Consider the following 24,294-nt stretch of genomic DNA (forward strand, 5'->3'; position numbering starts at 1 on the left):
ACTGAAGGCAACAAAACTATGAATGAACACATGAAATATATGAAAAGAGTGTGAAATAAGTCAAAACTTGCTTTATATTTTAGATTCTTCAAAATAGCCACCCTTTGCTTTGATTACTGCTTTGCACACACTTGGCATTCTCTTCATGAGCTTCATGAGGTAGAACCTGAAATGGTTTCACTTCACAGTTGTGCCTTGTCAAGGTTAATTTGTGGAATTTCTTGCCTTCTTAATGAGGTTGGGACCATCAGTTGTGTTGTGCAGAAGTCAGGTTGGTACACAGTTGACAGCCCTACTTGACAGCTGTTAGAATCCATATTATGGGAGTCCGGAAAACTGCAAAAACTTTGAAAACCATCAAGCACTACGATAAAACTGGCTCTCATGAGAACTGCCCCAGGAAAGAAAGATCAAGAGTCACCTCTGCTGCTGAGAATGAGTTCATGCCTTAAGATGACATGTTGTGAACTGGCCTGCTCAATCACCAGATCTAAATCCAATTGAAAATCTGTGGAAAATCATCAAACGCAAAATGGAGAACCACAAGTCCAAAAACAAAGCAAATTTCTTTGAATTAGTGCAACAGGAATGGACTGCTGTGACAGCAGAACAATGTTAGAAGCTGGTGGAAAGAATGCCAAGACACATGGCTGCAGTCATCAGAAACAATGGTTATGCAATCAAGTAGTAACTCCTGTGTGGATCATGGGACTAAAAGAGACAGAAAAGAAAACATGGAATACCTAAAATCACTGTTTTTGGGAGTACAATGCCATAGCTATTGATGTAAGGACTGAAGTGATTTTGGTTATTATCAAGAAAACCATCAAAAATGGCTAGATTTCAGCTCTGAAATTAAACTCTTATGAGCTATTTTTTCTTGTTATCATTATATTTGTCCAAACAAATGTGCCTTTAGTTGTACCAGACATTAAAATGAACAAGAAATTGAAGAAAACAAGGGTGGTCTAATCATTTTTCCATGACTATATATGGATGGACAAAAAAGAAGTCAGGGACTGTAGATAGTAGCTTTGTTGGTGAAAGCTAAACTCTAAATGCAGGCTGCAGCTTCACACTATAGCACTAGATAATGACACAAGAAAGCATTAATGGGACAAAATGACAGGAGCGAGAAAAGCAACAGGAGATTCACTACAGACCATCCATTCCAGAGAGGGCCCTTTGGACGAGCACAGCTCATTTGATCTAATAGCCACTGTTTAAAGTCTTTACAAAGTGGTTCATCAGCAAACACACTGTGACCTGTAGGTGCATCACTGAAGAGCCACTGACCACTATTTGTCATTTGTTTGTGTGTTTGATTATTATCCACACACACACAGAGAGAGAGAGTCGTGTTTCAGTCACTGCTGAGGACATGACATTGACCTACATTCATTTCTTGGAGACTTACCCCAAACCAAACCATAAACACCACTTATCCCCACAGTGTGACTGCATAAACAGATTTATGTCCCCACAACATGAGTAATACAAGTTCACAGACAGACAGGGAGAGAGAGAGAGACATGGTGTGTGTTCACTGTACTGTCCAGGGCTGACGTCATTATAAAAGCCACAGGACCCCAGTGACCACTAAGGGGCGCTGTAGTTCACACTTTTTTCTCCCCTCTCACATCTTTGAACCGCACTGTTATTTGGATGCCACAACTTGGTGTTTGTTTTGTCAGGGAGGCAATTAAAGCCAATTTCAACCAATTTAATTAGATTGATTTGAATAATTGCTTTGAAAGGCATTGTACATCCCTTCATCACCGCAAATCCAGGATTAGGAGCATTCACATGATTTACATACTTTAACTCGCGTCTAATTTAGTAGACCTCAGGAAGCAATGATCAAAGATAAGTCTAAACACATACCCTTTCATCATTTTGTTTTTATGTTGCAGGTTGTTGCGCGTGTGCGTGTGTGTTTTGTGTGTTTTGTTTTTTTCCTTCTAATCGAGCAAGATAAGTTTACAACCACGAACAATGGATTCATGTTAAGTGTGTGGGGGTCCAGGAAGGTCAGTTAGGAGCAGAGTGGGAGCACTGTTGCACAGCAGATGCATAATAATGTGAAGGTCAACAAGATACTCATCATGCTCAGTAAAATGTAGCACCTAAAGGGGCCCCAGCAATCCATTATTAGTTGCATGTATACAATGGTGAACAGTGATCAAACCAAGTGTAAATCCACCCAAGGCTAACGGAGCAAGAGGTGAAGGAGAAACAGAGAGCGAAAGGGATAAATATAGGAGGGTGGGGCTGCAGATTAATTGCTGACAAAAAGGACGCATGACCTAGACAAATGAGGAAGTGCAAGGTCTGGCGAGTTGGGGAGGAGGCTGCTCAACCCAGTTGCGGGTCTGTAGGCCACTCGCCCCCCAGCACAGCTTTCCTCCTTCAGACACATGATTCTACACACTGCTAAGTGAAGGCAGACTACAAGCTCTCCTCCCCCCCAGGAGCCGCTGATAGGATGATAATGGAGCATTCCTTGGAGCTGTTTTCTCATTCATGGTAGCTGTGACAAGGGAGGAACATGCTTTTTTCCACTGGGGGCAGCTAGCTCTTTCAGCTGAGATCCCTGGCATGTAACCTGAGATTTGCACACAATGCTCTCCTCTTTCTCGAATCCTCTTATGTGTGTGCTGTGGATATGAGACGGATACCTACCTGTCTGTCTGAGCTGTTGTTCTTTTATTCCAGCTGTACAGGATGGCGTGGCGCAACATCAAAGTTTCCCAGTGTACAAAGGAAATGCATAATTATTGCAAAGTGATAGCGGATTTCTGCTGCAGGTTTCTCTCTGGACTGTGTTTATTAAAATCAAATCGTTCAAAAAGGAAAACACACAAACACACACACTTCTTCACATGTCTAACAGCATCTGAGATGTTGATGTTTACACTGAGCTCATGAAATTCACTTTAACTCGACACAGAATAACTGCAAGAATGTCTGGATTTGTCCAGCACTCTGTAATCACAAAGGAATGTCCTGAGACATTTCTGCTTTTCCTCTACAAGACCCCTCTTTTCCCACGGCTCGTCCAGGTCTTGAGAATCTGTTTCCTCTCTCTCTCTCTCCCCCTTCCTCCCTCTCTCTCTGGCTCTCCTTCTCTCTCTGTTTGTGGAGACACATGAATGCCACAAAGGCCAGTTTAAAGGAGGACTACAATACAAGCTCAGTGTCTTCAAGAGCACAAAGAGCAAGAGTCTGTGCCTTTAGAGAAAGGAGAGAGCATCCAGGATAAGGTTTTGAGTTATTTCCAGTGTAAATCAAAAGTAGGATTCTTAGAAGCAAGTGAACTTACTAAGCACACATTGTAAGTTGTTGTCCCAGGAGAATTTCCTATTTTGTGTTCCTCTTAGAAACCCTCTCACCGAGTAGTTTTTTTAATGCTCGGAAATTGTGAAATGCCACAAACTTAAGGCTAAATATGGCCAAAGACTGAGTTCAGATTTAAGCTTACAGTGCAGTATCTCTGTCAGTGGTGATCTCATGGTAACTTGAGAACAGACAGACAATCATGTTTATGTTTTCATTATGAGGAAGTGTTTGTCCATTTGATGTTTTGTGTGAGGCCGTATTTAAAGTGGCTCCTCTAAACACAAGACTTACAGACATACATCCGAACAGATCAGTAACAATGAGGAAAATACAAGGCCACATGTGTTAACACTTTAGGTCACATGTTTGAGGGGCACCATCTAAAATGCTGGTGAGCTATTTGCAGACACTCTTCTCTCACCATAGATTTGCTCTGTTCCAACAAGCAAGTCCACGCGTGTTAAAGTCACACAAATGCGTAAAAAAAGTCATTCATTGAAGAGAAGGAGCCCATTTTTCAATCAGTGACTCTTAGCAAAGCAGTGTTTCACCCCACACAGACGCTAAAAGGCTCCTCCAAGGATTCAGAGAACATTTGTTGGTCTTAATGTTCCCCAGACACAAAGTGACATCTGCCTCCCTCCCTGCATGCCTGCTGCTCTTTGTTCAGAAGAGCACCGAGGGGAGAGCACATTGAAGGCAAAGATGATGTCACCATTGTGATCATTACTGTGCTGTGTGGTGCCCTATTTTTGACCAGGCGTCACTGAGGGCAGGCCAGAATGTCTGCCTGCACACTGCCAGGAGGAACAGTGGCCTGCCAGTGTTAATTAACACCAGAGCCTGTTTTCATCCACCCTAAAACCGTCTTAAGACCACCCCCACAGGCCCACCTAGGTCTGGGTGCAGATGCTTGTCAGCAAATACGTAATTTGCACAATTTGATGAAGGTTTATGGATGTCTTCTCAACCACGTGGTCCTTTGTTTGTTTGTTTTTCAAGTTAGTTTTTGTTTCTTTTCCCTGACTCGACATTACAACCAGTTATTCATCCAATATCTCCTGAATATCCCTTTTATTACGGTCAGACATGGACTTACATCTACTCTCATACATGCATGCATTTCTTGCTCATTTACCTTTACTAACTTCAAACCTTAATTCTATATTTATTGTTATTCAGGAACTAAACACTCGTCCCGCCTACATGTCTGCTGAATAATTTATCCCGAGACTGTTGATTATGAAAATATTACAAATCCACACTGTCAGAGAGAGAAACTGCATCACCGAATAAGCATAAATTTAGTTTGAATTCAACTCATTCTAAAGGTTAAATTGACACGCAAAGAGCTTGTGAATTGTGTTGTAACTATAAAGTAGATTATTATTACTCACCAAACCTGACTTTCATTTCCAAGCTATGATGTTCTCTCTGACTCCTCCATACTTCAAGGTTCACTGACCAGCTTTTATTCATAGTGAAACTTTCAGACGCGCAGGTGTGACAGTTTGACTGGCAGATGTTATCACCTTTTTGACGTCAGCATTCCAGACTTTTTCATTTTTGGGAACCTAGACAATATAGTTGTCTTGGTTTTTATAAAGCATGCTGAAGCATTATTGTAGCTTCTGTAATGCATCTGCATTTTATAAAGAAATCAGATTCCCCACAAGGATCTGAGAAGTTCCCAGTTGAAAGGAAAATAAAGACTCACTTCCTGATTTTGCGATTGAAACTAATTCTCAGTAATTTCTTGGTCACTAACTGCATTCTGAGTTTCACAGCATCAGTAGTGAGCTGTGGGAAAGTTGAAGATTTGAGTAGGCTGTAGGGCACTGTGAAGAGGTGTATTTTTAAACACAACATCTTCGTTTCTTGGATGAATCCTCTAAAACAGTGAGCAATCAGGCTTGGAGGCAAATATCAGTGCGTGATGCAGATAAACCGCGCTTTTATTACTTTGAGGCATTAATGATTTTCTTACAGAGAGATCCTGAGAAATTTAAAATCACTCTGGTATAAAATGTCCTTAAAAATATGAAGAAATCAAACCGGGTTGTGTATTATCTGCTGTATGTTAAACACACAAATTCAGATTTCTGTGAATGAATTAATAAGATACACAATGAAGCTGTCCTATTATATCTGATTAGACCTTATAATTCCCATTTCAACAATTTCTTACAAGCTTTCTTACTGATATTTTCACATTTTATTATGAAATGTTTTTGCTTATTACATAAGAATGACCTAAAATGACTAAATATACACATAAACACAGGATCCTGAGGGGGAAAAATGGTTCCATGTAAACATTAAAAAGTTGGGGTGGGAGGGATCACATATTTCAATGCTCCATACAGTACAATGAAGTTTGATATATATATTTTTAAAAGTCTTTTTTTCTGTATTTACTGATTAAATGCAGCACTGATGCTGACCACCAATATGCAGGCGAACATTACGTCTGCACAGGGGGGGCTTTGTTCATACATTTTATACTAGCTCTTAGGGTTTATACGGAGTTCAAACACACACCTAGAATGAATATGAAAGCTTGTTCAATAGATGGATTTTTGATGGCCTTGACACACAGTACCTGAAAATAGCTCATATGGTATGCGTGGGCATTTTTTATGCATTTAAATGAGACTTTAAGGTCTATAATTAGACCATGGGTAGCATTCTGATGGAAAATATTTGCACCAATTTCATGTTGGACATGTTTGCTTTGTGCTTTCATTTGTAGATAATAAAGGCTACAAATAGCTATGGGAATTAACGCTGAGAACAAACCAAAGCTGAATTCACCTTACGCAAATGTATACCCTCAAAGGCTTTTTTCATAGTATCCCCTTCAAAATACACACAGAAGCATTTTGTGTTAAGTATGACGTGCTTCACTTGTGGTCATGTGTGGGTGTGAAAAACACTTCGGGAAGCTTATGCAATTATTTAGGCATGAAAATATGTCAGGTCAGAGTAGTAGCAATTTTATTTCTGCTATATTTCATCCTGTAGCTACAGTACGAATATATGTCACAACAATATTTTTATATCGAAGCATTCCATTATCTTGATGTGTCTGAAGACATTTAAGAAAATGAAACACTTTCATATATTGTTCTCTTACTATGCTTGAACAAAACTCAGCCTGCTGTAATAACCGTAATCCCTCCACACAAACGCTCACTGCACTTTTATTTCATGTGTCTCTTTTCTATCTTATCAAACTGAATGTAAGAATAAGACAAACAAAGCTCTGCGAAGTTTTTCTTTTATTAAAACTAAACTTTCTTCAGCCGACAAGGAACTGATAAATTTCACAATTTTGAAAAAAACAATCTGAGACAGTTGGCTGTTTCAACATACTTGTGCAACTGTAGAGTCAGTTAGTAGACCCACTATGCACTCAAAACTGTCATTTTAATCATGATGACTGCAGGCCTTCCTTTTTTTATCTCTACGATTCACCAACTGTTTCTTCTTGCATGCATAATTTGAGCCAAAATCTTATTCAATAAAAGTGCTAAAGTCTCCCATATTAAATACTGATCATGTTGCACAAAGCATAGGTTCAGATTAGTTATGAGTCCCACTACAGACTAAATAACTGTATTGTTTTTACTTGCTTTGATCCAGATTTTCAGGAAACTCCGAGAAATCAAACTTGTCAGAGTCACTGCTTGAAAAGAAAAAAAACCCAAAGCATTCTGCCTGCAGAAACTCAACATTGTTAAATCTATGACTGATTTTGCCGACAATGTCTCTCAATATGAGCGGAGAGCCTCCAGTGGATTAGCATTTGAGTGGAATTTCATGAAAGGTAGCCTTACCTTTGCATTACAAATCACTTGTGGGTGACTTCAGTGGAATTACAATACATTTTTGACCATACATTATTCAAGGAATGTTTGTGGATTTCTAATAGACGGTGTAAACTTTGTCGCAAGTAAATTAAACATAAAACAAACTGTGTTACAAATGCACTAAAGTAATAACTACTATCACGCTTTCTATGTGGGTCAGAGAACAGAGAGGAAAGTAGTGAATTCTCAGCTACGATAATAGAACACAAAGTACGCCTGTCACTTATCCATCAATGTACACTCCACTGTCACAGATATAGCTATCTGCTGTGGACAGAAATCAAAGCTAAGTTATATGTAAACTATGATAAAGTAATGCGCTGAAGCTTGAAATTCCTTCAACTGTGAAAGTCATTTCCCTTGAAAAATCCCCTCATCTGTCACCAAAGGCAGAGAACAAGAGAAATTGCTCAGATGCAGAATGTAAGTAACATCACTTTTGCTGTCTGCATCTATTTTTCTCTCTTTGTGTCATTATTGCTCCAATGAATGCTGAAAATGTTGTACTACTTTATCTGAAGTTGATTAAATTATAAAACTAAGTGCACAGTTAACTGTAGTTAGCTGTATTTAACAGCAGGGCTCCTCCAGGGTGATATTCATATGGACTCAAAGGAAAATACTAGGTTGATTACCTTCGCTAAACCCCTGCACTTAGGCGCAGATTTAGCAAATGGAAAATCTGCTGACATTTTGTGTGGTGTGTGTACACACTGACGTGGGTAAAGATGTTTTTATTTGATTCAAGGTCATTTGGCTTTGCTCAGGTTGGGGTGACATTTGCTTGTGATCTCATTCTTCATGGAGAGATGCATCACTGTGGGACTGAGAGTTGTTTCTCCACTTTCCTGGCACAAATGACTCCTCATTCCCAGAAAAGCAACATACTAATGCTCTCTCTCTCTGTCTGTGTCTCCATCGGTCATACACTGACAACATGTGCACACAGACTGCATCTCCTCATTGAATGACAGTGTGAATGTACCTCATCAACGAATGAGTCACTCTACTACTCTGCTATTATGATGATTTCTCCCTTCTGTGTATTACATCATGCAACAGAGGGTTCTGCTCAGTTACATTCACCACAATAAACACCCTCCGAGTGCATTCATTTAAACTGTGCAGGGGTTTATCAGTCAACCTTACATGGAAAACATTATTTGCTGGATCTTCCAAATCACTTTTTATCCAGTTACTTCTGTATGCTTTAACTGAAAAAGTACAGGATTTTTCTGAGCTGACAGTGAATCACAAGTGTGACATTAGGATGGTTAAAAACAACAGTGTCGCAAAAACACTTGTAACATCCCTTAACCTGCTTCCTGTAAATGTCTCTGGAGTTGAAGGTCATGGATTAATGCATATTTCACGGTCACACTGATTCCCATATGCCATTAGGCGTAGTTAGACTTTCAGAAAATCTGTGATGAACCAGTAAGGGATAGCAGGATACTAATCAATAATAGTGTTCATCTGGCGTAATTGCTGAATTTTATGTCAGCGAGAGAATATGAATGTTACTTGAGGCACACCAGTATTCTACATATAGCAGCCACAAATTGGTCCCTTGTGCTTTAATCACACAGGCAGTTCAAATCATTGACTTTTCAAATCATTACATCTCACAAGGCATTGTGTTCAGGACTACTGATGTATTGAAAGGATGCAACAAAGAGGAGATACTACATGGATGGCAAGAATAATTACAGTCCGGTTGCAGAGTTCTTGCATTAATCCAAAACAAAAGATTAAATTAAACTCAACTATTATAGCAGTGTAAGATGTCGGAGGCAGAGAGGAACAATAGCGCTTGACTCATTCTATACAGCAGAACATTGTCTTAATTTAATTTATTGGGTGTTTATTTAATACTTATTATGTAGGGCACAACAATAAGTGATGGCTAATTCAATTGCATAAAAAGACATCCTTAGGCCACTTTTTCTTGTGTGTGAACACTATTTTAAGCTCCATTTATGGAGTTCAAATTAAACATCTTAGAGTTGCTGGAAGCTTCTTGTGTTAATGGAATCCCACATAGTGGATTGTGTGGGGAAGAGAGCAGATGAATCTGTATTCCTTGAATGTGTCTGGACAAAAATCAATAAATGCAAGCACAGCTCCTCGCTTCTGATGGCTGTCCCTGTCTTTGCATGGTGGACTAATAGAAAAATAATAATTAAATTTAAATCACCAGATTAATTTGTTTTCCATCAGTCTCAGGAGAGATCCTCTTTTTTTTTCCCTGTTTCTTTAGTGGCTCATTATACTTTCTAATCAAGACAAAAAAAGTCCCTCTTTTAGACAGACATGCTGTCTCCCTTCCCCCTTCTCTTCCCTGTGGTGTGCTTTCTCGCATTGCAGTCATTGTGCTGGCACTTATTATGTTACAAATGACCGAGGTACGGCAGGCATTCTCAGTGTGCATGCAAAGAGGGTCCACCCTTCTATGCTACCAGCGCCTTCTCCTAATGACGATGCTCAGAGTGCCCCCCGACGCCGCCCCATGCAGCCCCCCCCCTCCATTCCCGCCCCCATGTGCTCTCTTTAATGAAGATTCTCCAATGCAATTAAAAATCCTTGCTTCTTGCTGCTACTGTATGACAAACAGAGCCACTGTCATTCCTCATGGCCTGTCATTCCTGCTACAAGAGGCGGAGGAGATGGAGAAATACACCAGGGTGCCAGTGGCTAGAGAGACTGATAGAGAGGATTTTGTGTATATGTGTGTGTCTGCGTGTGTGTGTGTGTGTGTGTTCGTTTGAAGAAGAGCAAAAACCCCCCATCTCAACAGGTAATGGAAAGGGGCAGAGAGAAAAATCAATGACCAAAGAACATGGAGAGCAAGCTTATAAAATGGCTTTAACTGTGCGCCACAAGCTGAATAAGGGGCTTCGTGTCCGTCCATGCAAACTCTGATGATCACAAATGTTTCACCCGCTTTTCTTTCTTTATTAATTACACATTAAAAAAATGACAGATTTCTGAGTAACATTAGGGTGACACTTTTGGATGTTGTGACATAACAGCATAGAGAAAGAGAGAGAGAATGAGAAATCTGGATACATTTATGGTCATTTATAATGTTTATGAAGCATTAATATGAATGTGCCCGTAAACCAACACTCCATCACTCTGCTAACAATGAGTTCATTGTTGGTGTTTGATTTATGAGGTGTCTATAAAGTAACAGTGAACAGTTTGTTAATCCAGTATAATACCTGTTAAAATGGATACAACTAGTGGTGATGTGACATGCAGAGACACACCAGTTGGCTCGGGGGCTCCGTGACCCATCCTCATCCTCATCAGGGTGGGGCATATAAGAACAGTTGCCCACTCCATCTGCAAAAAAAAAAAAAAGCTCCCCAGCACCACCACCCCACCCCCTTGTTGTTTTCCAGTTGAATGAAATAATCTTCCCCCGTCTGGAAACCCAGTCTGGGTCAGAGGGCCTGCGTTCAGCCTGTTGCTTATTGTGTGTTCAGAAGAGGAGGTAAAGCATACAATTAGGCACAGATGGCTGTCTTTGCCAGGCAATGTATTGATCCTATCCCGAGGAAGAGCTGTCCCATTTCTGGGTTTTGTTTTTTCGGCAAATGCCTTGTAATTTGGAGCCCGATTTGTATTTGTTTGATCAGGTATCATCGCCGTTTGGTCAGTTATTAGTCGAAGACATGAGGATAGATAGATAGATAGATAGATAGATAGATAGATAGATAGATAGATAGATAGATAGATAGATAGATAGATAGATAGATAGATAGATATGGATGTGACAAAATGTCTTTTTAACTGTGTACTACATACATTAATGAATGACAATAAAGGTGAAGCTGAATTGAGATAGATAGATAGATGGAAAGCAATCAGTGTGTCCAGTGATGTTTTTTATTTATTGTAAATGTAATTATGCTATAGAGGTTATTGGAATGGGGGCAAACACAAACTAGATAGATAGATGATAGAGCTTTTTAAAAACTAAATCCAGTCTTCACTTTCAACTAGAGATTAAATAATTAGTCAAACAGACCAATCAATTAATCGACTGATTGAAAATTAATCAACGACTACCCCATTTAGAGGATTCTTTGATCATCACATCTTGAAAAAAAAAATTAAAAATGCCAAAACAAATCGTCTGCTTGCAGGTCATTCTTAGTAAGAAAAGCAACTTTATTCATATTGCATCCAAAAATAGGATTGTGCAACTTTTTAGATGTGATGCTTTTCTTTAAAAAAAAAAAAATCCAACCTACAATGTAATTATCATTCAAAAATGTGAAAAGTTAGGCTATTAAAAAGTTAAGGTATTTTTTTAACATAAAAAATAGAATTAAGGCTGTTTGTTTTATTTGCGTGTTTGCATTTGTTTACATCACCGTCCGATATGATGCCACCGTGAGCAACATGATAAATAAAGTTATCCTGCAGGAGCTGCGCAGCTTTAATGACAATGTCGCATTTTTAAAGTAATAACGGTCAATTACCAGCGCACACTGTATCCTCGCTTCTTCTTCTTTTTTTTTTTTACTACGGCCGCTGCACAAATAATAAGTTTTCTTTGTGTGGCAGTAGTGAGCTGACGTCAGGTCGGTTCCTTGAAGTGGAGCTGAATAAACCTTGAGAAGAGTCTCCTTCAATCTGCTGTTAGTAACTAACACACACACACACACTCACACACCGAGACTCAATTACTGCCCAATTCCCTTCTTTATCATTCGTCCCCGACCTCTTTCATAACCAAAACCGACCAAGGAGAAAAAAGAGGCGAGAAGGAAGAGCGATCCGAAGTGTTAGTTGAACTAAAAAAAAAAAAAAACTTAAAAAAAACCCACGCTGGAAATAAAGTAAAGTGTCGAAACTGAAAAAAGGTAAGTGTTTTATATTTCACTGGCTGCTGTTTTCGCCCCATCACAGAAAAAGAATAAGCGATGAGCTGCGTGGTAGCTTTGGCTTCGAGTTTTCTTCTTGTGTTTTCTGTTTTAAAAAGCTGCTTTGTATAGTTTCTTGCTTTCTCGTCGCGATGTATTTTGTTGAGTCGCCGTGTCCCGTAGTCGTTAACGGTACGTTTTGTGGAAGTTTTTACCTGTTTATTAGCGAAAAGAAGCCCAGTGTTTGTTCTTTACCTTCTTCTTCTGAGTGGTGACCTGATAGTAGGGAATCGTCTTTGTGTCCCTCTTTCCTTTCCTGTCTTTCGCTCGGTTCGTTTGATAACTTGTTTTATCGTCGAGGAATTTAACTTTTGGTGAGAAACGAGGGCTTGTCGGGTGTCGTTTGTTAACCGTGGAAATGTGCAGTTTTTTAATTTCTTTTTCTTCGGTGCGTATTTATCGGTGTAACCGTCAAGCTAGTAGGGGGGTTAGAACTACGATAGCACTGGACTGCCGTAGGTCCGTCCGTTAAAAGAAACGCATCCAGTTTTAACAAGTCCCTCGACGCGAAATCGCAAAAAAAAGGACGCAATTGGTGATAAATACATAAATATCCCCACCTTTTCGGTTTGGATTAACTTTTATGATATTGTTGTTGTTTTATTTATTCCGTTCCCCACAGCGGGTCAGTGTTGCTAGCCTGGCCAGCCTGCCGGGGCTTGAAGAGGGAGCTCTGCTGTCGCGGTCGCTTCCTCAAACCGAGCAGGCGAAGCTAGCAAGCAGCAGCAGCCCGCTTGGCCGAGTTGTTGAAATTTATCCCTTTGTGTATATTACAATATCCTCCATTTCCCCCCCACCCCTGCCCCTTCCAAAACAACAAGCCTCTCGCCATCTTGGTTGTTTTAAAATTCGTCCCTCAAGCACCCCTTTTACCTTTTTCTCCCCCCTTCTCTCTCTTCTTCTTCTCTCGCACATACAACACACGGGCTACTTTAAAAGGAAATGGATCCACGTTTTTTTCTCTCTTTCTCAAGTTTTACCAAAAGTTTTAGACTTGTTCGAGAGAGGGGGGAAAAACAACAACATTGAGACGGTGGTTCGCGTCCCGTGTGTGGTTGTCGGGGGGATTTTTTTTTTCTTAGATTGTGTTTCAAAGAGGGATGTTTGTGGTCGCTTTAAAAAAAAAGAGCAAATATAAAGTGACGTGTTATATGTCAGGATTGTGTGCTTTTTTCAGAAGAGAAAGAGAGACAGGTGGTCATGAGTGGATGCAGATAAAGAGGCATTTTTGTGCTATTTTAAGCCAATATTGTTGGTAAATGTTGCAACTAAACATGAATGAATGAATGAATGAATGAATGAAGGAAGGAGGAGTGAAGGAAGGAAGGAAGGATATTAGGCCTAATTAGTGAGATTCGTTTTAAAGGGGGAACAGTTGAAATGGAATTTAACTGCATGTCACTGCCAAATAACAGTGATTAGACACCCTTTGAATTGCAAAAGTTGTTGGAGATAATGGAATTGTGAGAAGTTTGCCACCCTTTAACGAAACATTCATTGGTAATTGGTGAAATTGTTGGGTTTATGCAAAGTTGAGTCAATGTATGACGGATGGCTTTGCCAGATTGACAAGTTTTAAAACGTGCAGCTCCTCACGTGCATCGCTCTCATCATTACGTGCACAGCTTGGATCACCCCTGGCTGAGCTGTGATACTTGTTTTCAACAGTTTAGACAGGAGACTGGGAAAGAAAAAAGAACGGTGCCCCTCATTTAATTTCTGCCGCGAAAAAGGTGTTATTTTTTTTAGCTCACATGTATGTGCTCTATCCCTCACAGTTGCAATTTTGATCTCACTTCCCTCCCCGTGTCCCGTAAGCAGTTTAAGAAAGAGGAGGGGAAAAGAAAACAAACTGAACAAATGCTTTGAAATGGAAAATCTGATCATTTCACCTCCCACCTCTTTTGTTTGCCCGTTTATTGCTGCAAAGCTGGAGTGCAGAGGAGCAGATGTTTAGCCAAACATGAAGGCGCGGTGCCTCTGTCCTTATGGGGATGGCTCTCCCTCCTCTCACTGCTGATGCATCGACATGACAGCTGCTTGATTTCATGGAGCTGCTAAGAAGCCATTAGTGGTATCAGTGAATTGAAACGGAACAGTGTCTCCCAGTTTCTAGCACTATTACAACTGTCTATTGTTAGCGTCATTTTGTGCAGATTTGTTTGAATATGTGTGCGCTTGTACGTGCACTCGTGTGAATGCGTGTGTGTGTGCGCGCGCGCGCAAGTGCTGCAGCTGAACATATAAACCGACAAGAAGTGCTAATATATTTGTGCAGTGTGTTTTCCCATAATTTGAGAGAGAGTGAGCAAGAGCTGAAGTGAAAAAAGGGGAACAAATCTGTCAGAGTTTGTTTGCCATGTTGGTTGGAAATGAAAGCACACTGTGCTACCTCAAGCACACTCAAATCAGAGATGTCTCTCCTTGCCAGGCCAAGAAAAAAAAGTCAACTCTAGACTGGAGTTTTATTCTGTCTCTGCTTCTCTTTTTCCTCTCTCAAATTGGAACTGTTGTTTTTGAAGAGATAAAGGAGGACTTCCGCTTGACTTGAACATTCAGGAATTAAGGATAGACATAGTTAAGCCCTATTTGCATGTCTACCAAAGTCACAGCAAACGGTTGCTATTGACTAAGCTGATTAGGTGAAATTAGGTTCACGAGCTCTGTGTCTGGGGGTGCTGAATCTGACAGAACTTGGACAGCTTTTGAGAAGACAATCCCATGTGCACACAAGGCTGTATTCTCTATAATCCTTTGCTATTGAATATGGGGCTATCTTCCTTTTTTTGAGAAGAAACCCATAGTTTGTGTTCCACTGAAAATGAAGTGAAGTGAGATTTATTAGGTGTGCATGATATATTGATCAAGTCATCAGTATGAGACAGCGCTTGCTTAAAAATGTATTATGATGTCATTTCGTTTTGGCATCAAAAACATGTTCAGTGTATAGGTCGTGTGAATGATATACCAGATAATTACAAATTCATAAGTATGCATAAGTGATTTTCACTATTACACACTATGTCTCTAAAACGTGACACTAGCTAGCTGCCTTTGAAGCTCCAAAGCTAATTTACTGGTTTTTCTTATGTGTTTAAAAACTTTTGTCATGACTATATAGAGCTCAGTCAGTTACACAGTGTGATATTCCTTTAAACTCTTGGCATTTGTGGCAAACATGCAGCAGTCGACACTGGGGTTGTCCTGCTATGAACAGAAAAATTGCAAGTGCAAAGTAAATCCTGTATCATAATATACAAAACGTGTGCCCATCCCCTTGTTTGGCTGCAGAAACCTTAAACCTGAGCTGTAATGTCTTCAGTCAGGACAGAAAATGACATATGCACATGCATATTTGTGGCAGTACTGGCAAAAATGAGCATGATTTCAGTATTGCATTTTCTTTACAGTGACTTTGTTGCTGATTAAGCGTATCACTGATTATAGGGCTCAACCCTGAGCTACAGTATGTTGTGTATCTTCTATGAGACAAGATATGTCATGATATGGCTGATGTGTCCTTTAGGAATGGTGGCAAAGGGCTAGATTGATAATGACAGAGAAATTAAACTTTTGCCTTACAATGCACATGCAAATGTATATACCTAAGATACATTTTATGGTCTATATAAAGTGCTTGAGTGTCAGTCTGTGAATAACTCCCAAGCTAAATATTTCATGGCATTGATGTCAGTGTGTTATATTTAGTCAGAGATTAATAAGACCTCCAAACAATCTATTGATAATAATGGCCATCTGGGAGCCCTGTCAAATCTCTGCATGCTAGTGCTGACACAGAGCTGTGAAGTTCAGGGAGGAAGTAGAGGTCTGTTCTGTGTTAACCAAAATCATTCAAAAACTAATGTTAGGCTGGTCACATTTTCTTCCTCCTCTTCGGTCCATTATTAGCATATGAATGTTCAAACATACACAAACAAAAAACAATAATGACAGATGAAATAATGTTACTGAGAAATTGAGGACTTTAACAAATGTTTTCGACGTAGACATTAATCCTATAAGGGCTAATGGTCTTTTGAGGAGAAGTCACATTTTAGCAAAAGCCCTAAAAGCCTCCAGGCATTAGATTGATAATGCGTCTTATTGTTACAGATCAAATTGGCACTGCTGTGTCTTGGTCTACTGGTTTGTGCTGTGTGCTGCAGGCAGCTCCCTTATTGATACGTGTTTACATGGCCTTGCAGGTTAATGTCCTCTCAGCTGGAAAGTTGGTTAGCTCTCAGATGATCTACCTAACCTTATGTTACCCTGCTATTTTGGTAACACTGCATGTTCACTGAATGTCCTGATAATCATCAGGGCACACAAATAATTGTCTAAAGTGCATGCTTGGTGACAGCTGCCTTAAATGCGAGCCTTTTCAAAAAACTGTGGACATCTTTGACCGGAGTTGTCTGTATCCATCCGTATGGCGAGAAAATGCGTCTGCGTTTTGAAAATTAAGCTAATGAGATAGGGCACATATGCCTCCTGTTGTAGAAACAAGAAAACAATATCAGCTGTTAATTAAGACCAAACAAATCGACACCCATTTCAGTTTTCTCTGCATTTCTGTGTGGATTACATATGGTGGATTAATTACCAAACAATAAGCAGTGTAAAGTGCAAGTGGGTCACCCCGTGTTGACTTTCAGGAGACAGAAGACAGAGCGGCCAAATTTGGGAGGGAAAGGCGATAAGCTGCTTCTTTGCTGTTCGTCCCCTGGGCCTCTATTTATCATTCAATGTGAGAATTTCCTTGATGAAAGTCAAGGTTGTTTGTGCATGCTCTGTCTCGTTGGGATGCCTGTTTTTCCACCAGCAAGGTGAAAAGGTTGATTTTCCCCTCCAAAGAGATGCCTTGTTTGGAAAGTCCAGGCTAGTTTCTTTTAATGAAGTCTCAAAAGGTCCTGATGATTTTTCCACTTCAGGGCTGTTTTTGTTTTGTACATTAGTGTGGAGGTGAAAATACAGATGTACCTCATGTTTTGTGGAGCCGTAGAACAGCAAGCATGCAAGTCCTCATAATTCACTGTTTGTCTCTGTCACTTATTCATGTGGTAAAGACACAGCAAAGAAGGTTATCACTTTATGTGAGCTGAAAGCATCCATTTAATGTGGCCTTTATAAAACAGAGTGACAAAAAAAACCCCAAAAAACATGGCAACATTATGAAAGCATTTATTTTCTTGAAAAGAAATCACATTTGGCTTCGTGAAATAGAGACATTCAGGGTCTCTTAGCATTAGCTGAACTTGGCCAGATTGGAACAGCGTAAACATGATGGGATTTTATTTTCATGACAAAGCCACGCAAAGATGTTTTCTGTCATTTTCTCCCATCCATATCCATCTTGTCTATGTTCTCAACATTTTGTTTCAACAGCAACTTGATTGTGGAATTGGCAGTGATGTCTAGAAAGCTTGCTATTTAGTTTGATGTTTACCACACCTTGACATTCTCAATCTGTAGCAGGGGGCCTGTATTTACACATTTCTCTAGCGTTCTCCCATGCTGACTGCGCTCAGATGGGGAAAACTGGGAGTGGAAAAGAAATAGGAAGAAGGTTTTGGATGTCGGAATGGGAATGATATTGGTTTCTCTATTGGTGTGCCTCCTGGGTCAGTGGGGTTCTTGATGATACTATAGAATAGCTTGTAGCAGGCAGGGGAGCTGTGAGCCTCGGTGGGTGTTAAGATGCACGTAAACACACACACGCACAAGCATCCTGACATACACACACTTGCTGTCAGAACGCAGGCATTTATGCATAGGGACAGGACGCACACACACTCACATGCTCACAGGCGTATACACACAAATGCATGAGATTGTGCCTCGACAGCCCCCATTTATTGATCTTCTTCAGCATTTAAAATCTGGTCACTGCTGCCACAAAGGCTTTTTATTTTAGCTGTGCTGGCAAAGCCTGCTCCGAGCTAAGCCAGAATTTAAAATATTTAACTCCTACGTAACGCCATGAGAAATGACAGGGATAGAGAAAAACAAATAGGAAAGCAGTTTTGAGCCATGCCATAGCTATATGTGTATTTGTTCAGAACAACGTTTTATGTAAAACACACTGATACAATCAGCTCTCACTGTGTAGACTGTGTAAGGCGCTGTGGTTTGGAGTAGAAATCTGCATATACAGCACCTTTTCCTTCATAAAGGTTTTTGTGATTTGAATAGCATTCTGCAGAAAAAAGTTGCAGAAAAGAAGTGGGCATTGACTCTGAATCTGACATAACTTAGAACTGACCTACATGGCCTCACCTTGTTAGTGGTGCAGGCTGAAAATGCAAGCAGTCTTTGGATTAGTCATTACTGGACCTGGGACAAGCTGCTGTTTTTAGCATTTTAAGGTTAAAAAGGGATAGTCATGTGTAGAGAAGCAACTCAACGATGTCTAATCTGCAGAATCCCTATAGCACGCACTCTTACATTAACTGTTATCGCTAAGTATAGCGCGTTTCTCTTTCTCTGTTATTACTGCACAGAAGTATTTTAAAAAAAATGATTTCCCCTTTTTCTTCTTAGGAAATTGTCACAGTGTTCAGTTAGTCCCAGGTGATGTGGAGGAAATGATCTGACTAGCACCGTTCGCACTACATTTCGAAATAATTTGTCTCGAAAAGGTCAAAGCACATTTCAGTGATTTCAAAACGCTCTTACGTTGTAGTGAAAATTTATGTTGCATTAACAGCACTTATTAAAAACAGCACCAGGCAGCCAAATCACATGGGTTTCCTCATCCCGTTGAACCTGCTGCTGCTGCTGTTGTTGTTTTTCTCTTGTCCAGCTATGAAAGCCTAGCCCTGCTCGGTCTGTGGCATTGTCCCGCTTTCCCTCTCTCCGTCTGTCTCTCTCTCCCTCTGTCTGTCTGTCTCTCTCTCTCCCGCTTGTGCACTCTCTTTCTGAACGATGACACTGAGAGACAGCTGTAACGTGAGACGCCTCTCGATCCTGGCAGGGGCTTCGAAAGCCGAGGCAGAAGGGAGGGAGAGGGCCTTTATCTGAGACTGGGGGCGCTGACCTCCCTCATTCCCCTTCTCCTTTTCTCCTCCTTTCTCTCCCCTGTCTCTGCGTCTGCTATCCTCCCCCCACCAACAGAAGCCAAGACTGCACTCTTTAAAAAAGTGTAATGAGAAAACACTGTCTCCCCACAGAAACCTGATGAATGAAGCGGCGTGTGTTGTTCCTGTTTACACCATTGAAAGCTCCATGTTGCTTTTAGCCTCCCTCCATCTTTAGTCTGTGCTGGATGGATAAATTGTGTCGTCAAAGATTCACGGAATATAGTGAGTGATGTTTGACTGACTTGTGTATGTGATCTGTAGAAGGCCATGTTTTGTGTGTGTGTGTGTGTGTGTGTGTGTGTGTGTGTGTGTGTGTGTGTGTGTGTGTGTGTGTGTGTGTGTGGATGTAGATGGAAACATCCACACATCCCCTGGACTCTAGGCTATGGCTGCTAAATCCTCTGTGAGAGCTCCCGTGTGTAATCCAAACATTTAGAGCTAATTTAAGCATGCAAGCAGGAGCAGCATCCTTTAGGAAACAACAACTCTCTCTCTCTCTCCATCCTCCACTGTGTGTGTGTGTGTGTGTCTGTGCATGTGTGTATTACTCATGTGTTTGTGTGTGCATGTCTTGTTGTCGCTGGAGGGAAATGAAAGCACTCAATCACTCACCTGTCAGAGTACTTCAAAATCTGTCCATAACACACAACCACACACACACACGCACACACACACACAGGGACACACATGGACACATATGTGCATACACACTTACCCCTGAGGGTTTGACAGGACTGGCCCTTTATTGACTCCCTTGATCAAGGAGACAGCAGATCCATTTAATAGAAGCTCCACACACACAGGCACTGAAATCAAAGTGGATTCACATCTGCTCTCCACACAGCTCCACTGTATCCTTTTCCCCTTGTACAACAGAGCTGGTAGTCATTTAAAATTGTGGCTTTGTCGGGTGTTGAATTAAATTTTGAAAGCCAACACTAATGGCTCATAATGTTTTTCATTCCAAGATAGGCCAACGGTTTCCCTGTCGTAGTTGCGGTGTCGTTGCTAGCTCTGATTTGCGTCTCTGACACATTTTGTGTCGTCGTAGTCATGTCATGATACAAGCCCAGTCTAGGTTATAGGCATGTTCCGTTGGCCCTGGCCCCTGTGCTCCCCAGTTGGCCATGTTTTGTGCTGAGTGTTTTGGAAGGCCAGTTAGCCAAGAGAGTGCTGGGAGGAGATGTGACAGCTGTGTTGGTCACGGCTACTATGACCTTCACACGTCATCTTGATGGATCATCAAGGCTGTAACGATACGCTAAACCTGTTGTGTAGGCCTGTGCTCGCCTGATTATCCACTGGTGATGATCTGGTCCCATACTGTACTGATAGCGATATCAAAATGCAACTGTGGACAATCACCGGCGAGGCCAGGGCGACTGCATAACCGAATGAGATTTGTCTTGCAAAAGGAAAAAGCAAGAAATGGAAGTGGATTGCCTAATGCAGCAATGGGCTCTCTGCCATTAGGAGAGAAGTTATCATTGCAACACAAAAACATGCATACAAACACAGACCAAAAAGGAGCACACAATCAAGTCTGGTGTTTTATGTATATATATATATATATTCTACCTCTCACAAATGGGTTGCACTAATGTTCTGAGCTTTTCTCCAGTCTCAAAGCGTTTTACTTCAGTGTGTGGTGTAACCTGTTCCCTTGAGATGGCACTTGCTCCATCAAGTCAAGGAAGAAATCATTTAGTGGAATGACAAACACACATATATTCACACACTCTCTCTCTCTCACACACACACACACACACACACACACACAGCACCAGGAGGCTGGAGGGATTTGAATTGCACTTAGACAAACGTTTCTCACACAAGTTCTTTATTCCTCCGCTCGCTCCCTTCCCTGCCCTGAACATACACTTACTCACATACAAAAGTACTCGCACAGAGATTCCATTTTGTCAGCTTTCAGCCCCAGATCATGTAACGATAAAAGATGCTGCCCTGCAGTTAAACACTGCCAGTAAATCACAGGGCAAAGAAAGCTGGGAGAAGCACTTATTTTTAAGCAGCATGAGAGACCACACTGGGGAGGAGGAGGGGGAGGGAAGGGGTTGAGGCAGATAGGGTAAGACAGAGAGAGAGAGAGAGAGAGAGAGGAAGAGAGAGCTTCTTTGTGCACTGTGTACTGGCATTGTGTGTGATGAAGAGATGAATCACTGCTATTTAGGGATTGGTTTCCTGCAACTGATTGTGTGACGACTCGGTGGCGGACAGACTGTCAAGACTTGCCTGTTTTGTTCTGGGGGCTTCAGGAAAATGTCTGCGGCCAAGTCTCACTAACTCACTCCCACAGGGCCCGGTGTGCCAGAGATCAGCAGAGACAACAGAGACAAACACCTCACCAGTGTCGCTCTTCTAACAGGGCATGAAATATTAAAAAGCAAGGGATTTTAGGCCAATCTCAATATGTATATTTTCAGAGTACACTTGTTTTCCATGCTCGAAAACCAACAGAATTTTTTTGTTAAAAAAAGGCTCTCATGAAACATGGTGTGGCACCTTTCTTTCTTTCTTTCTTTCTTTCTTTCTTTCTTTCTTTCTTCACAAAAGTCTGACTCTTGTATTTAACCCTGTGCAGATGCCTGTGAGCTTCTGTATGAATCCTAAAGCAAAGTCAACATCTGTTTGGCTGAGGCAAAGGAGGTAGATTAGGGAGATCAAACAATTCAGAGAGAGTCGGTTGAGTTCGGTTGTTCACTGTCCGTGTGCAAGCACGCCTGGAGTGTAAATGCAGGTAAGTATAACTTTGCAGATAGTTCCTGGTTTTTGTTTGTTTTTGGCCTTTTAAGTTAATTAGATGGAAATTACTAAGTAGTGACGGGTATTCACTGTGTTACTCAAAAAGTTATACATTCACTACTGTAACTTAGGGCAGTAATATGTTGGATCAAAAAGCTACTTTTGCAACTTATATCACTTTAAAGAACATGAATACAGGGAATTCTTTTTCCTTGTGTGATAATTTGATCTTTTCCATTTTATTCCTATTAAATATTTATTGATTTGGAAGTTTCATATATCATATTTTAACTAAACAATTATTTTACTAATTTAAGTGTTTGGATTGTCACATGGACAGAATAAGTCATCTTGAATATTTAAATGACAATTTATTACTTCTTTTTGATATTTTATATGCGAAATATCACAGAAAAAGATTAATCAGTGATGAAAATAATTGTAAGTTGCAGCTGATGTGATTTATGCAGACATTACGGTTCAGTAAAACTTCAGGTGTTAAGTCTCAGGAAGGAAGTGTGTCAGTTTTTGATATTTTATCCATCTGCTATTGATGTAAAACTGGTAAGATCTTACAGTAAAATGAGGTTAATAGACTAACAGCCTGATTCTCAGTCAGGCAAATGATGGCAGACAGCACTGGCTTTCTTATCCAGTGTAATTCACCTGCCTCGTGGCTGGGAAATCATTTTCTGTGCTGAAGTCCTGTGAGCAGAGATCCTTTAATCATCCACTAATAGGCCTTTATGAAAAAGCTGAAGATGAATTCAGCCTACCTGGCTCTCTGTTATCATTATCACTGCGATGACTTATCAAAGTATTTGTGTGTGCCTGCAGTTTGTGCATGTGTGTGTTTGTCTGTCAGCGCAAGAGGGTAGATAATGAAGGGAACCATTACAGTTCGATCAGTTCGGTTATTATAAACACAGTCAGTCGAGGTGAATCCTGTTCAGTGATGAATGTGGCTGTAATGACAGATACGTGTAGCATTATGTGCCACAGACTTTGATATGACTGGAGGGCATCTGGGAAGACAAAATCACTTAGGCTTACAATACACCTTTCTTTTTTTTTTTACCATGGCACTCATTTCAACAAGTGACATTTACTGAAATGACTACAACTCTCCAGGAAAAACAGCAACTTTTTAAAACAGAAATATATCATTGTAATATCTGACCACATCCGTGCTGATGAAGCATCCACTAGACTTGATTTTGTTGCTGCTGACCAGATGGATGTGTTTACTGACAACAAAACCTTGTTAGATAGCTACCCACACATGCTGCAACACTGCTTGTGCGCTTGTGTGTCTGGAAATGCCTGTAAGACTCTGCTTGACTGTGTCTGAGTGTGTGAGGAGGCTTGAAGTTAGTAGGTGCTGTATTTTGATACCACCTCACCATGCCGACACAAGTTGTAACCGACATTCCAGCTGAACATTCTTCTTCAGGTGTTATTTATATTGAGGAATAAGTTACATCAGCAGAAATGAAAGTTGTAAAATCCGTGTTTGCTCGCTGTTGTGTGATATACAAAGCAGGGTGGTGTCTGTTATGGTGAGCTGCTTAGATTAAGCTCAGGCTGTAAGTGCACAGGAGGGCCTTAGAGACAATGCATGAGAGATGGGCGTGAGAACGCTGGTAAGGCTTGGTTCTCTGCAAGAACTGTCTTGTGTTTAGGGAAAATATCCTCGCACTCAAAGCTCCAATGTCTAGATCCATTTCTAAAAAACAGGTTTTGCAAGAAAGGGCTCAGGGAGAAGAGACTTTTTGTGGGTGTGAATATGTTTCTCTGTGTGTGTGTGTGTGTGTGCAGCCACAGCTGTGTTTCAGACGTCACTGTATTTTCTGTTTGATGTGTCTAAAAAACCAACACAATCCCAACCTGTGAAGCCGTAACTTTGGTCCACAGGTAGTTGTAGGGGCTTCAATCCCTTTTTCAGCCTGTCAAATGAAAAAAACTTTACAATTATTATAATACTGCATGTAGTCTAATCATTTTACTGTCAAGTAAAACAAAGACTGCTGGAGACACGTCATTCCGACGCCTCAGATTATATATTTAACCTGAACCACAGTGATCTTTTGTTTCTGCTTTTTCCCCAGGTGTTACAGCAGTTATGTCAAAGAGCTGAAGACATCTCTAACAGTGAGTACGCAGTACACCAGAGTTTTCACATCTCCTCTCTTTTTTGTTCTGTGCCCCTGATATATGTTTGTGTGTTACAAAATAGTTGATGCGTGACTTTTTAAAACATATTTTGTCACACACTTCTGCTTTTACTGTTTTTTTTTTTGTTTT

At 40.6% G+C, this 24,294-nt stretch overlaps 1 protein-coding gene across 13 annotated transcripts in view; it reads left to right on the forward strand.

The window, feature by feature from the left end:
- The first annotated feature begins 11,853 nt into the window (after nucleotides 1-11,853).
- The window catches only part of baz2ba (bromodomain adjacent to zinc finger domain, 2Ba), a 67,387-nt gene continuing 54,946 nt past the window's right edge, over nucleotides 11,854-24,294 (forward strand). For all 13 annotated transcript variants that reach the window (XM_023264637.3, XM_055009919.1, XM_055009937.1 and 10 more), the window contains exons 1-2: nucleotides 11,854-12,088; nucleotides 24,099-24,141. The gene's annotated coding sequence lies outside the window, so the exon portion shown is untranslated. The remainder of the gene's footprint in view (nucleotides 12,089-24,098; nucleotides 24,142-24,294) is intronic.

Source organism: Amphiprion ocellaris, chromosome 1 (genome assembly GCF_022539595.1).
Source record: "Amphiprion ocellaris isolate individual 3 ecotype Okinawa chromosome 1, ASM2253959v1, whole genome shotgun sequence".
NCBI lineage: Eukaryota > Metazoa > Chordata > Actinopteri > Pomacentridae > Amphiprion > Amphiprion ocellaris.